Source organism: Toxorhynchites rutilus, chromosome 2 (assembly GCF_029784135.1).
Source record: "Toxorhynchites rutilus septentrionalis strain SRP chromosome 2, ASM2978413v1, whole genome shotgun sequence".
NCBI classification, from domain to species: domain Eukaryota; kingdom Metazoa; phylum Arthropoda; class Insecta; order Diptera; family Culicidae; genus Toxorhynchites; species Toxorhynchites rutilus.
The window spans coordinates 183078615-183093582 of record NC_073745.1 but is presented as its reverse complement, the minus strand read 5'-3'; the positions used below and the strand labels follow the sequence as shown (position 1 = coordinate 183093582).

The window sequence follows — 14968 nt, the reverse complement described above, 5'->3', positions numbered from 1 at the left end:
TGACTTTTCAGACGGAAAAACGAAGCGCCAAAAAGAATTATTTTTTTCGAGATAGCAGTAAATCCCGACGAGTAATGCAATTTTAAGACATTTGGAATGAACAATTTTTTTTTTTGAAAATCCCGATTTTCGGTGATCTTTCGTTTATCAAAAAAACTCAATTTTTTACGTCTGTGACACTAATAAATGAAGTTCGAATGAGCTAATATTTTGCAAAGAGTATATAATCGTGCAAATCAACATTTCGCAGCAAATTCTGAATGAAAAATCGTGATAACCATTTTTATTGGTACCAAAAACCATAAGTTTCGTTTCGCACAGTTTTGTTCCACGATCTTTCACGCAGCTTATAAGTTTTATCCTCTCAGAATATGTTTGCTTTCTCGCCGAAAACTGTTTCATATACAAAAGAAATATATTTTCTATACTGTCAATAATGTCAAAGTTCGCAAGCTTGAGAGAATTTCGCAGGAACCTTAACCTGTGATAATCTCATGGTGCAATATCCGGTTAGTTCAGCTGGTGATATAGCACATCCCAGCCAGACTCCACCATAAATTGTCGTGTTGGCAAAGAGACATGAAGTTTGGCGTTGCTCTGATGGAATACGACGGCTATCGCATTGACTAATTCTGGAAGTTCCTCTAGTTTGTTGCGAGCAGTAGTTGTGGTAATTTATCGACTGTTAGATTAGTAGAAGCTTATAATGGAGCTTCGAGAATAATGAATAAGTTCAGCTTCGAGATTAGTTTCGTAAGACTATGCTAATGATGATGAGTTTTTGTGGAAATATCAGGAAATTTATTGACACAGTTGTAAAGAAAGAACTAGGACTACGTGTTTTAATTATTCAATTGTAACAAGTAATTGTTTTCATTCAAAATATAATGATTTGAAACTGCCTTTGGGCGTGCTAATCTGATAGAGTATCTTGTTTTCACGCCAATTTCAAGCTTTAATAAATGTCGACAGGGTATCTTCGATAAAGCGAATCGCTACAGAATATATAGATAATAAACAATAAAAAAGATTAAACATTATGCAAGTGCGTACTGGTAAGCTTTTTTTTTGTAGGCTTTTATGACAATTCTCATTCCCAACCAGAAAAACTTTGTATATTTATTACGAATAATTTCCATTCTAATAATGTAAAAAGTACAAATCAAGAAAAATCAGGAAAAATCAGGATCATTTCATATTTTTTGTTAAATAATATTATGTGAAACATATTGATTCAAAAGAAATATTATAATCATGCGAGAACAGTTTGAACTAATAGTAAAATATCAGGAATGTAGATTTGACAGCCTGTTTTATGTCTGCAAATGAAGTTGTTCAGTTCATTGCCCTCGCTTGACTATGCAACGACAGCCAATGCGTCCAGCTGTTCGTGCAGTTAGACGTATCTGTTAGGCCGAAGTTTAAAATTTATAAAAACTAGGTCATGTGAACGGCGCGACTTTTTCGCGATCACAATACAGACATTTTATTGTACTTAATTTGGCTTATTACTCAACTAAATAATTAAATAACCGGCTTAATTTTGTTGTTTCTGCGCACTCTGTTGGCCAATCAATGTTTCTGTAAGCATTCTGGTTGTTTGTCTCGTTGATGATATTTCTTTTTCGAATGACGTCACCATTTGTAAAAGTTGGACCAAGTGTCGAAAATCGATAATAAACAGCGAACACATTCCTAACCGAACCGTGATTTAATTAACGCCTTACGCGCCTCCACACACCTCGGTGGTGGAGGTCCGCTTTGGTTGGATTCAATGACTCTTTCTCGAGTTTTGTGTGTTGCTCATTCAACAGGCGTGCGATTCTTACACACATAGTTTCTTCGGTTACCTGTACCCTAAGTTGATCGCACCATTCATTCAATAGTAAACGCCTCGGCTCTAAACGACGAGGCCCATAACGCCACTTCTACGTCACGAAATCGACATGAAGGCGGAAAGTAGACCGATAAGTGCCTTCCAAAACAGCCAAACAGTTGTCGCAACCTCCTCGGCATTTTCTCACATAGTGGCGTCTATTCATTCACCTTTCCCGGCAGAGCAAAGCACACCTACATAGTGCAATTAATCGAACTATATTATGAATGAAAGAGCTGTTTTTGAACGCGGAGGCAACTTCGCGAACGTATAGGTGAAACAAAATGTGACTCTATTGGCTAGCTTTTATGTACATGTTGGCTCAGTTGTGCGGCTGTTAGCAGTGAGGAAACACATTGAAAGTCCGTTCATCAGCCTTGTGAGACGGAACCATGATGTACGCTAGGGATTTGCTATATACGATCTAACATCTGGAGAAATTTAGTTGTAGAAAACAGACTCGCCACGTGTTTTCTATTTTATACGAATAGACATCAATAATTTCGTACTGAAATATGAAGAATCGAGACACACTCAACCAACCCACGACTTTTGGCAGCAATTCGAGAGAGAATTCTCTGGACAACTGAACATTAGCTAATTAAAATCTTATTACATCAATCTGACTTGAGTTTCAAAAAGACATACAGCCAGTCGCAAAATTGAGTGGACACGCCTGGATGGTTCGGTATACTTGAGTTTATCAGGATTCAAAAATAAATAATTTAAAAATATTTATATAAATCGATCCTTTTCACTATCATGTAATGCTAAGAAAACAATAAAATGATCACATTTTTACTCCGAGACTTCGACAAACAAAAACTCTCAATTACGACGCGGCAATTGAGTGTACAGTTCAAGATTTTCTTAAAAAGAAAAATTGAAATCAGTTCAGAAACGTTAACAGATAACAAGAATCAACCCCCTAGTGTCTGATATGGCCCTTTCTGGCATCCAGCACTGCCTGCGAGCGCGGTGGCATCAATTCGGCGAGATTTCTAGTCACTGTAGACGGAATGCTTTCTCTGATTCCCTCAATCGTCGTTTCAAGTTCTGGTTTGTTCCCTGGTTTTTTATTTTTCAGATGGTTCTCGATTTACCACCATAGATGCTCAATTGTGTTCATTCCGGTGATTGCTGAGATGTTTTGAGTTGATTAGGACATTATAGAGGAGGTACTCCCGCACAATGAGATCAGTGTGCTTTGGGTCATTATACTATTGAAAGTAGTAATCACGAGGGAGACACAATTTCTGCACGGAAGACTGCAGGTTTCATTTCAGGATGTTCAATTAAGCCATCTTGTTCATCGCCGAATCGATAAACTCCATGGTTTCAGTTCCAGAAGCCGCCATTGTACTATACATCAGCCGACTGCCACCGCCGTGTTTTACTGTGGGGACCAAATGCTGAATCTGTTGTACCGATCCTGGTTTCCTTTACACCATCCGTCTTCCATCCGATTCAAAGAGATTGGATTTCGTCTCATCCCTATAAAGGACCTCGTTCCAGAGCTTCTTAGGTCTATTTACATGTGCCTTAGCAAACTCTAGTCGTTTTAACGTAGAACTAAGTCTTTCAGGAAGGGAGCCAAATCAGAAAACAGGTCACGTTTTTATGAAATAAAGTTAACGGTAATAACTAGTTTCACTCTGAACGAACTCTTATGATTTGCATATCACCACTAAAATATCATTCTAAAATGTTATTTCAAAAATTTCGATGCATTCTAGAGTAATATTCAAACTGATGAACAAGCGGATTGAATAATTCCGTAGTAGTAGGTCGAAAATGCGGTCGTGTCCTAGGCACATCCCCTTACAATTTTTTCCATATTCACCTTTGGGATGAAAGGCTTTTTACAGGCAACACGATCTCTTAGTTTGTTCCTGTTTGCTTCTCTCCGGACAGCGTCTGCGCTGACAGGTCTTCCAATAGTGCCTGCTATTTTGACAGTCAATTTAGAAATGTTTGTTTTAGGGTTCTTTCGCTATGTTCGCACAATTACCCATTCTTCATCAGGAGACAGGAATTCAGAATCATTTTCTCCGTTTTTGACGTAAAACTACGTCTTACATTAAGGGTGCCAAATCAGAAAACAGGTCACGTTTTTATGAACTAAAGTTAACGTTAATAACTATTTTTGCTGTGAACGGATTTTCACGATTTACATACCAATCGAATCGGAAATTCTCTAAGATTTGTTTGATATGTTATACATTACTATCCCATAGGGTGTATATGGTTTAAATTTATGAAAATTGGAAGCAATATAATTTCCCCATACATTTGTTCTGTCCATTTGTGTGATTTCCCAAACAGAGCTGTCAATAACGAGCAACGAAGAGGAAATCGTAAGATTTAAAGTCTCCGTGTAGTAATCCCCGATTTTTGAAATTATTCGTTCATCAGCTAATCGAATAGTTTTCAGCAGTTTGTTATTCGATACGATTAATCGGCCCAAATAATCCATTAATCGCCACACTGAAAGAAATAATTAGTTAGATTAATATTTCTCATTTACTAGAAAGCCTAATGGAATCAAAAAAGTGTTCATTCCGCCTGAAAATCAATTATTATCTTTTACTCACCCCTAAAGTCGTAAACGAAGCTCAATTCACGTTGACGGCATTAAGCTTCGTTTACGAACTTAGGGGAGCGTCAAAGATAATGATTTATTTTCAGGATAACACTGAAGCGGCCGTAAGTTTTTTTCTCTCTGAGTTTGGATCGATTAATCGACGTAAACTATTCGTTCGCTTCGATTATTGGTTGTGCAGTATTCGTTCGATTAATAATCGATTTCTGTAGGAAGTATTCGATTAATCGATTAATCGAACGATTATCGGGGATCACTATCTCCGTGAACAAAGGAAAAGAAGAAGAATGAAGGGGAATTTTTGCCTACAGTAAAGGGTGTGTCACATCAAATTGCATCACGGAAAAAACGCTGTAGAAATTTAATTTTTAGGAATTATATCTTCAGCTTTCGCTTATAATCAGATAAGAATGTATAGATCACGTTGACCATGCTTCACTGTGAATTTTTCGTAAATTTGGAAAAATGTCGTCGAACGAAAAAGAGCGTCGTGAATTAATCCTGTGCACTCATTTCGAGAATCCGGAGTTGTCACATCGGGACATCGGTAAGATTCTGGGAATCGTCCAATCCACGGTCAGCAGAGTACTAAAACGATACTTCGAGAACCTAACCATCGACCGGAAGGTGAAGAACGGCAAAAATGGATGCTCCGTCAGTGAAAAAGATCACAAGCGCGTAGTTAAGTAGTTTAGACGTGATCCGAGAAGTTCGGTCCGGGATGTCGCCAATAAGCTGAATTTGTTAAGTTCATTCGTCCAGCGGACCAAGTAGCGGGAGAGCCTGCGTACTTACAAGGTTCAGATGGCTCCTAACCGCGACGAAAGGCAAAACATGGTGGGGAAGACGCGAGCCCGGAAGCTGTACACCGAAATGCTGACGAAGCCGCATTGCCTGGTAATGGACGACGAAACCTACGTCAAAGCGGACTTTCGTCAGCTGCCGGGCCTGTTGTTCTTCTCCGCAGAGGACAAATTCAGCATCCCGGAGGAGATTCGCAAGCAGAAACTATCCAAGTTTGCCAAAAAGTACATGGTGTGGCAAGCGATCTGCTCTTGCGGAAAGCGGAGCGCCCCCTTCGTGATGACCGGCACGGTAAACGGGCAGGTTTACCTTAAGGAGTGCCTACAGAAGCGCTTATTCTACAAATTGAAATACCATTTCAGGGTGATCAAACTATTCTACTAAACATTCTACTAAAATTTCACAGCATTATAAAATAATATCCGAAGTTATAAACAAGCGACTTAAATAAAATAACAGCGTAGTTCTACGTCAACAAGGCGGTCGTGTCTTGGACACAACCTCTTACAATGTTTGCGTCAAAAACGCCGTGTTAAATGGGTAATTTGGCATCAATTCATAAAATCCGAAAACTCATGGCGTGGTTTCATGAATGGGGGCTTCAGATTTTGGACTAGTCAGCTTGTTTACCACACTTAAAACCCTATCAAGAACTTATGAGAATTGATCGTACGAATAAAAAATGCAGCTTACACGCAGTATGAGTAATTTAAAGAGCTTAAACGAGCAGTATCCTCTGCGTAGAACAAGATTCACACTACAACATGGCACAGCTTGGTCGAAACCGCCCCGAATGGGTTATTTGAACTGATTGATAACTAAAGACGACTTACGAATTAGAAACTTATTGTAGTTCATGTGAAATTGACGATAATTTTGAAAAGGAGAGTTTTCCCATCTGAAACGCCGGAATTTTAGTTCTTTGAATGTTTCGCCCTTGGACTCAACAATAAATCTTAAATGGCCAGTCTTATAAATGAAGATAGTTATTATATCCTACACTATATACTTGAATTCAACCGACTTCTTACATATCTCTGGAAACTCAGTAAAAATGAGCGGTTCTATAGTTGTGAAACGTAGTGTAGAAGGTTAATTTGTTTGGAGAAGTTTGAGATGTACACTCAATTTTGCAATGCTTGGAATAGAGATCGTTTTGAACTTTTAGGAAAAAAATAATTAGCAAAAAACTTTTCGCGTAATTTTCTTGCACGCATAGTTAGTTAAATGTGTGTGTTATTAATGTGCATCACAAAAAGAAATGTATTCAACAAATAAATAAATTAATGGAGAGTATCGTAGCATATGTACACTCAATTGTACTTTACCAAAGAGTAGAATATTGTCTACAGGAAATGTTTCTCTTCCACAAGCTCATTTAGAAAAATGAACATATATCTGAGTGTTCATCATGCCAATTATAGCTATGTGAATGTGTCTCAAACAGCTGAACGGTACAATTCATACTTATTACGTCAAAGCGTTCGTCGCTTGAATCTTTCGTTAGTTTATTGCATCGATGTTATCTTAGATTTTCGCGCTCATCATTGCCTTCGTAAAAGAGTCGGACGAGAAATATAGGCTGAGCTTTCCATTGCTGAATTCACCAATACACACACGACACAACGCTTTCAATACACATAAACAGTTGCAATTCGCAACATACTTAAGTCTCGGTTTAGTGGGTTTTCAGTCTCAATAAAGCCCAATGTTTCTGGGCGAACCATGGGACGCGTAAATTAAGTGGTATGATGGCTAGAGATTAACACTGTCGTCTAAGAGTTGATGCATATCCATTCATTTGTGCGTCTGTAGAAAATGAGCAGATGATGATCATTTATTTTCTCCAATCTCCGGATTAAGGTGAAGTAAATCATTTCACTATGCAGGAACTGATGACTGAAGAACAGATGCCTGGGATGGACACCTCACAATAAGACACCTGTATAATTTCGGCATCCATCCTAGATTAGAGCCTCATATTTGCTTTGACACGGAGTTGAATTCGCACATCTCTTCTTTCGAACAACGCAATTCATAAAATTCATCCAACCGACACTATTTTCATTCATTTAATGCACTGACCGAATACACACGCTAAAGAATTCAATATTCTTCGTCGCATTCAATGGTTTTCAAATGGATTACCGCTAACAATTCTTATTAGAGACAGATGGAGCGCTGCAAATTATAACAAACACGATCATGTCTGACGAATGTAAGGTCGAAACTGAACGATGATGAGCCAAGTACTCAGACGGCGATGTTCTCATCGCTTAGAGCTTCCGCGTTCATGCTTGTTATGCTTTGTTGACTGCTGAGCGAATTCCTCCAAGCCGATCGTGCAGCTTTTATGAGATTCTACGCCGTATGACCCGCGTGCGGCATATATCGAGGCGGAAACCTCAAAGAGTGTATATTCGGTGAAATACATACCAAAGAAGGCGATTGCAGCGCGCTTCACCTATGATGATGGTATGGTGTGGTGGTAAAATTCAAATTCACCTCGATGTATACCGCACGCGAGTCATTACTCGATCAAAACTCCGTTTATTTGTTGACGGAGACCGAATCATTCGATTTAGTTCAAAATTCGTGTAAACTGCAAAAAAGCTAGTAAATTATTGGGCGTGGGCCATGCAGCAATGTTCAAGTGCATTGAAGTATTCTTACGGAGCGAACTCGATTATAAACAGTCTCCGATTTCTTTTCACTGTATATAATTGAGTCAAAAAATATTTTTTCATTTGTCTTTTTATACATAAATTTTTCGTCTTTTGAATACAAAAGAAGAATTTAATTTTTGATTCATCCATTTAAAGCCATAACATATCTTTCTCACATAAAAATCCAAATTCTTTCAGTAGGTAATAGAGGATCATATTGAATGAAAAAAAAGGGATGGTTATATCCATGATATAACCGCAAGGTTGACGTGGAACTACATTAGCTTAGCAATTATTTGTTTGTATTGATTAAATTTTTGATTGAATGAAACAACTTCTGAATTCAATTGAATTCAATATATTTCCTTTGTGAGTAAAAAGATTGAACAAATGCTGTGTAAGGTCAATTCATGCATTGTGATAGATTATGTTCTTCGTTACAAGTAAATTTAATGATAGTCCTTTTACGATTGGTATGATGCCTATGACAAAATATGTGAACGAAAGAACTTATTTCCCATCTTTCAAGTGTACGTACTTCTCGAACAGCGAACTTTCTTGATTTGATGAACTTCAGTTACTCAGTTTCGATTTTGACATGTACCTCGAATGCATTTTGTTTAATCAATAGGCGTTCTCGCCGCAAATGGTTATCAACATTTTGCCTAATCATCTAATGGTATGCGTAGAAATTCAGTAAACAGAAGATATGAAGGCATATCGTTCAATGCAATTTTGAATAACCAAGCCAAAGCGTTGTGTTCGTACCCGCTTTTGTAATCCGTGTTGGGAAAACACTTTTTGGAGTGCATAAAAAACATGCAGGTGCAGAAGTACCCCCGGCTTGAATCAACAACTTCAACTTCTTCTTATACAATAGAGGGTTTTAACTTGAAAGTTCATTCGCCTCTAGTATCTGCACGATTTTCCCAGGTTCTTATGTTTAGAAGACCGTGTTAGGGAAATATGTTCTAGTCTGCACAAAAATAAGTGAATACAAAAGTACTCGCAGTTTGCATTTATTTGCAAAGCCGATTTCCCGTTGGTTTTGAAGTCTGTATTGGGAAAACACATTTCAGTCGGAGCAAAAATACTCCCGACCTGCATTAATTTGCAATGCCAATTTCCCCACGCTCCATGAACCTCCCCCCCAATATATTCCGGTTATACATAGTCCCACGTCAAAAAAATCCTTCTACGCATATGGTCGAATTTCAACAAAGACAGAGTTACTGAAATGAAATGAAAACCTAAACACAGAACATGCAGGAAAAAATGAAAGATTCCGAATGCTTATTACTCGAACATTTGTTAATAGATCGGAATGATGTTTGCATCAATTGATAGGAAATATTTCTACGCGTCCAGCACAATTAATAAAAAGTTTTTTTTTCATGAGATAAACAATTGAATAACTGTAAAATGTCAAGCGTTATCTAAACTCCCTAACAGCCTCGTTTCGATTGGGTCGATTCACGGTTTCCCCAACACAGACTTCAAAATCAATGTACCTGGGGGAATCCGCTTTGCAAATAGATGCAAGTAGGAGTATTTTTGTGTACACTAAAATGTGTTTTTGTATTTTTGTACTCGCTTGTCTTTGCGCAGACCGGAATATGTTTCCCTAAAACGTACTTCTGAACTGAGAAGCCTGGGAAAATCGTCATTAGCGACACTATACGTTTCAGACGTTTTCGGTCGCTCTTTAAAAGAAGGGTCACGGGCTTACAGCATATAATCCATTAATAAACAAACAAATTTCACGGTTCGAGAACTTCGTGAACATGAGAGATGCAATAATTTCAGAGGGAAATGTAAAATAAAATGATAGTTTGACAATTCTTCCGTTCACATTTTTTTGTAGTCCTGGGCATCATATCAAAAGTTAAGGGACGGTCATCAAATTTATATGTAACGAAGAACATAATCTATTACAATGAATGAATTGATCTTACATGGTAACTGTTCAAACTTTTTACTTACAAAGAAAAAATGATGAATTCAATGGAATTCGGAAATTGTTTCATTCAATCGATAATTTAATCAATAGAATACGAATTCTTACTAAGACAACGGTAGTCTCACGTCAACCTTGCGGTTATATCATATATGTAACCCACCCATTTTTTCTGTTTCGGGCTATGTATGTCTTGAACTGGCTCTAATTCAAAAAATTACGCTACGTAGGACAATTCAGTTTTTTTTTTCATTCGAAAGATGAGAACAATTTAATACAGGATACAGTTGTGAAACTTCCAAATAAGTGAATTTGAGTAACATTTTAGATCTGATAAACTTAAAAGTTAGTGGTTTTTAAGGTGTCATTCTTAATTTTATCCAAAAAGTACCTCATGAATTTGATTGTTTCTATCAACCAAATTAAATCAATCGCTCTACAATTCGGTTTTTGGGGGGACCCCGGTCTGGAATGTCGAAAAAATCGAATTTATTATTTTTGCATTTTTAGGAAGCTTATGCCCTCGGAAATTTTGTCCTAAAAGAATTTTTTGATATTTGATTACAGCCAAAAGTATGAGATTACCTCAAGGGGTATAGTATTGTTGTACAACCATACCTCGCTATACGGCCGCTCTTTATACGGCATTTCGCTATTGGCGATCTAACGCAAAACGTAAACGATCGGTGAGACATCTGGATTTTGTTTTTTTAATTAAGAAAATGATGATAAGGTAACCTAAAACTCAAAAATAAATCACGTCTTTTTTGATTCAACTATTGTCAACATTTATACAATTTTCACTACTGAAAGAGGTAAGAAAATAACATGTTATACATAAAATTGCGCAGAATTAAATTTCTTACAAACTAATCGCAATCAAATAATCTTTTATGACTATAACATTGTGATTTATGGAAACTACAAGCCTTCCATAAACTTACATTGCAAAATTTAAAGCCATCATCACTTTTACCGCAGCGCCGCCTAGGTGTAGATTTGTACGTTAGATCGCCAATAACGGCCCTCTTCAATTTAGGCACGTTTTCGATTTACGGCCTAAAATGTGTTGTTATAACGGCAAAAAAAAATATTTGGGGATTGGTTCAAAAATCACATTCATATTGAAGTGAAAAAATATTTGCGAGACAATAAGCAACAGGCTTTGCGAATTTTGGCATCCTTCTAATTAACCCGCACTATCTGAAGATGTCATAGATTACCTTCATAAAAATACAATAGCTCTGATCAGGATGCAATAGCCTCTTTTAAGACATTACCTACGCCGAACTTTCCGACATTTTATAAGGGAAATCGATGGTAAATCTTCAATTAAAACATTATGGTGAAACTACAACATCAAGGATCTTGTTGACAGCATCAGTGAATCATGGAATGAATTTAACAATGAATCATGTTTGAAAAAAAAATATGGGCAAAATGATTAAAAAGTACTGATGCAAAAGTTATCAGGCAAAACATTTTGGATCTAGCACATGATCTAGCTTTGAAGGTTTGAACGGATGTGATGAACTTTATCTACTTGAAGCTGATAGGGAACCCCTTTCATATGAGAAACTCATTCAGTTGCCAGCAGAACCGGCATTTGATGAAGAGACAGAGCCCGTTGTATCCAAACAGCTAACATAAAAAAAAATCGTAAGACTTTTCCTATTTCGAACAAGGAATAAACATACTCCTTGAAAATTTTTAAATGTGTTTTTCTCGAAACCATGTTTTTCAGCTGGTGGTATCGATATCTTAGGATCTACTTGATCGATTTGGCTGAAATTTTTTGTCAGCATTTAAAAATCAATTATCCATTTATTCAGATTTCAAACGCATATTACTCAAAACCGTTATTGCGACATATGCTGTGTTGTATACCATTAGACAGGAATTTTATCCAGCAATTTATTTGCTTCAAACATGAACAGTGAATATAGTAAAAAACAGGAAGTGGGTTATATCTATGGTATAACCGCAAGGGTGACGTAGGACTATCGTTGATTTAGAGATCATTTGTTTGAAGTTGAATCTGAATTCATTCTGAATGAATGAATATTTGGGGGACTTCGAAAACGAGAGCGTTACGTTGGAGGCACAAGGTTTTATGCATCCAATATTGGATACGGAAATATCCTACTGATGGAGAAGAATAATCTTCAGAAGCTATCCTGTTAATTTGGATTGATTGAAAAATCACAAAACCAAATGTATTTGGTCACAGTGTTACATGGACAGAAAACATTCAAATAAACTCTTTCACATGAATGTATTTGTAAATTCCCAGAGGAACTGGCAGATTATTTTCAGTAACGATTAGATATTTCCACATTTTCCTCGATACTGGAAGCCCACCAGTGGTTTATGCTAACTCGATAATCATCTGTTAATAGCACTTGATTGAAACATATTTGGTCACAGAAAACATTCAAATAAACTCTTTCACATGAATGTATTTTTAAATTCCCAGAGGAACTGGCAGCTTATTTTCCGGATCTTTCTCGATGCTGAATGGCATCCAAACGGAAAGAATTTCATACGTATATGTGTGTGTGTAGCGGCTGCTTCGATGGTCACCTTCTCTTCTCCTGAAGGATCGGCTTCTCTGTGCTTCCTCACAGTTTCAAACAAACTGCTTGCGTTTCAGAGCAGATCTCCATCCTTCGCCGTCCAGCACCCTCAGCAACGATGTTGTATTGTCGATGTCCTCACGAAAAATGAATGCGTCTCACCACCAGAATATCGCTTAAGTATGCTTTTTGTGCGTAATTGAATCGAGAGAAGGTGTTGCCGCACGGATCACGCTTTTAGAGCATGATTCGATGCAGAATGATAGAGCAGATGATTAGATCACGCTCTATCCTAAATACACAGAAAATAGCACAAAAACCCTCCGCCTAGCGATAACCCGCCGGGTAAACGAACAAATAGATGCAATGAGTTTACAGTCGGAGCCTATCTCCGATCGTAAAATACCGAAGGACGGGAGAAATCCCAGAGAGAGCACAATGAGTGCGATTAACGGAGTCTATTTCCGAGTTAGGGCAATAAAACAATTGCGTAGGCGGCGAGAATCTCGAAGAGAGCTCGCTAAGAATAATAAACAAATGTTTGAAGAGGAAAAAATAACACGACTGTGTGTGTGTAAATAATCAGCCCTCGCTCTCCCGTTTGGTATAGATAGAACGAATAATTGTGTTTTCCATCTGTTATGCTACGCCCTTCTGGGGTAGATAAGACCTCACAAGGAGGCAATGTTTTGTATATAAAAACGAGCTTAACCTGAAATAAACTCACTCTCTCTCAAACTCACTTCCAACCTAGCCGTGTGGCACTTTCCTTGTCTCTAAATCAGACCACGGATGCCAACGCATCGTGGCGAGCAAATATCACATCCACAACACGCCTATAGGAGATGCAGGAAGGACACCGGCATCGACGAGACCAGGAAGGACGCTGTGGAAACAGGAACCAACCCAACGCATCGGGCGTTGGTAAGTATCACGTGCCGAACAGCTTCGGCAAAAGAATCCGAAATCCATCCTCCCTATCCCCTTTCCCTCCCACTTTGGCTCCGCCCGGCCAAGAAATTCCTAAGTGACGTGGTACCACCGGATCGCATCAGTAGGCGCATACTCGTTATGTGCTCTACGTGATCTGGCCTACCAGAAAGCGTCCGATAAAGAGCCTTCCTCCTCCCCTTTTGGTCGTTGGTAGCCACATTCGGCGGCTAATACAGAAAACTTTCGCGTTAGCGCAACCTACAGCCACATTTGGTGGCTCCAGAGAGGATCTCTCCTCCGGGTTGCAAATTCGCCTGAGCTGCAGCCACAGAAGGCGTGGTTTACGATGGCAATTTGGAAGGCAAATTAGGAATGAACTCTCTGAGCTCGGAACTTTCGGCGACTGAGCAATAATCGATTGCGGGCGCATACAATATTGGATATGGAAATATCTTACTGATGGGGAAGAATAATCTTCAGAAGCTATCCTGTTAATTGCGATTGATTGAAAAATCACAAAACCAAATGTATTTGATTGCAGTGTTATATGGATAGAAAACATTAGAATAAATTATTTCGCATCAATGTATTTTTCAATTCCAAGGGGAACTGGTAGATTATTCTCCAGCAACTATTAGATATTTCCACATTTTCCTCGATACTGGAAGCCCACCAGTGGTTAATGCCAACTCGATAACCACCTGTTAATAGCACTTGATTGAAACATATTTGGTCACAGTGTAACATGGATAGAAAACATTCAAATAAACTCTTTCACATGAATGTATTTTTAAATTCCCAGAGGAACTGGCAGATTATTTTCCGGATCTTTCTCGATGCTGAATGGCATCCAAACGGAAAGAATTTCATGCGTATATGTGTGTGTGTAGCGGCTGCTTCGATGGTCACCTTCTCTTCTCCTGAAGGATCGGCTTCTCTGTGCTTCCTCACAGTTTCAAACAAACTGCTTGCGTTTCAGCGCAGATCTCGATCCTTTGCCGTCCAGCACCCTCAGCAACGATGTTGTCTTGTCGATGTCCTCACGAAAAATGAATGCATCTCACCACCAGAATATCGCTTTAGTATGTTTTTTGTGCGTGATTGAATCGAGAGAAGGCGTGGTTTACGATGGCAATTTGGAAGGCAAACTAGAGGGGAATGAACTCTCTGAGCTCGGAACTTTCGGCGACTGAGCAATAATCGATTGCGGGCGCATACAATATTGGATACGGAAATATCCTACTGATGGGGAAGAATAATCTTCAGAAGCTATTCTGTTAATTGCGATTGATTGAAAAATCACAAAACCAAATGTATTTGGTCACAGTGTTACATGGATAGAAAACATTCAAATAAACTCTTTCACATGAATGTAATTTTAAATTCTCAGAGGAACTGGCAGATTATTTTCAGTAACGATTAGATATTTCCACATTTTCCTCGATACTGGAAGCCCACCAGTGGTGAATGCTAACTCGATAACCATCTGTTAATAGCACTTGATTGAAACATATTTGGTCACAGTGTTACATGGATAGAAAACATTCAAATAAA

At 38.2% G+C, this 14968-nt stretch overlaps 1 protein-coding gene across 8 annotated transcripts in view; it reads right to left on the bottom strand.

Annotated features, from left to right (window-relative positions):
• The window catches only part of LOC129770059 (hillarin), a 65817-nt gene extending 58294 nt beyond the window's left edge, over positions 1–7523 (bottom strand). The window contains exon 1 of one of the 8 annotated variants that reach the window (XM_055772666.1): positions 7431–7523. The gene's annotated coding sequence lies outside the window, so the exon portion shown is untranslated. Of the gene's footprint in view, positions 1–6749; positions 7071–7224; positions 7337–7367 lie in introns of those variants that run through there. The other 7 variants (XM_055772660.1, XM_055772663.1, XM_055772665.1 and 4 more) reach the window with 7 other exon arrangements.
• Between the last annotated feature and the right edge of the window lie 7445 nt (positions 7524–14968).